Below are 873 nucleotides of genomic sequence, written 5' to 3'. Positions count from 1 at the left end.
AAAAAGAAAACCTCAGCAACAGGGAAACAGAAAACCGTACTTCTGTTAGTAAATTATGAAATTACTTACATCAGTAAATGTGAGTAAACTTTTAGTGCGAACAGTAACGATTGAAGTTAAGTGAAGAAAAAACTATGGCTACCGGAAGTTGACATTGAGGAACCTTTTTAAAGAAGTGAATCTTAAATATAAAGCAATATTATTTATCTTAATAAAAAACATCAAATGAAGAGCCTAAGATTTATCCGAGGTCAAATTATTCCTGCATCACAAGTATGGAAGTAAATGGTGAAGCCGTTTTCACGTGATAAGCGATTACACACATATCTCTGTTTTATATATAGTATAGATAAGGGTGATGATGTCTCGAACTGAGTTGGAAATATTTACGTGAAGAGTCTAATAAACCTATCAGATTCCTTGAAATTTGCATAGAGGTCTCTATTATTGATTCTGTGTGATAACGGTTATTTATATCAACCGATACACAAACAGGTACAAAACTGCATATATTTTTGTCATCTGATTCAAAGCGAGTACGCAGCACATGTAAATTTATGTCAGCCGATATTATAGGGTTGAAAAGAGTATCCAGCCATAAAAGGCATACCAAAGTAAACACATTGCAGTCCTTAGACCTGTCAGATCCTCTAAAACTATCTAGCCCATGCCAGTATGGAACATGGATGTTAAAAGACGCTGAAGATGATATATATATATTATCATCATCATCATTTAATGTCTGTTTTCCATGCTGGTATGGGTTAGATGGTTCGACTGGAAGTGGTAAGCTGCACCAGGCTCCAGTCATTTGTTTTGGCTTGGTTTCTACAGCTGGATGCCCCTCCTAATGCCTTTTTATGTGTCTCCAGC

The sequence above is a fragment of the Octopus bimaculoides genome, chromosome 3, assembly GCF_046866305.1.
Source record: "Octopus bimaculoides isolate indiv1 chromosome 3, ASM4686630v1, whole genome shotgun sequence".
Lineage (NCBI taxonomy): Eukaryota > Metazoa > Mollusca > Cephalopoda > Octopoda > Octopodidae > Octopus > Octopus bimaculoides.
Note: the sequence above shows the minus strand (reverse complement) of the source record.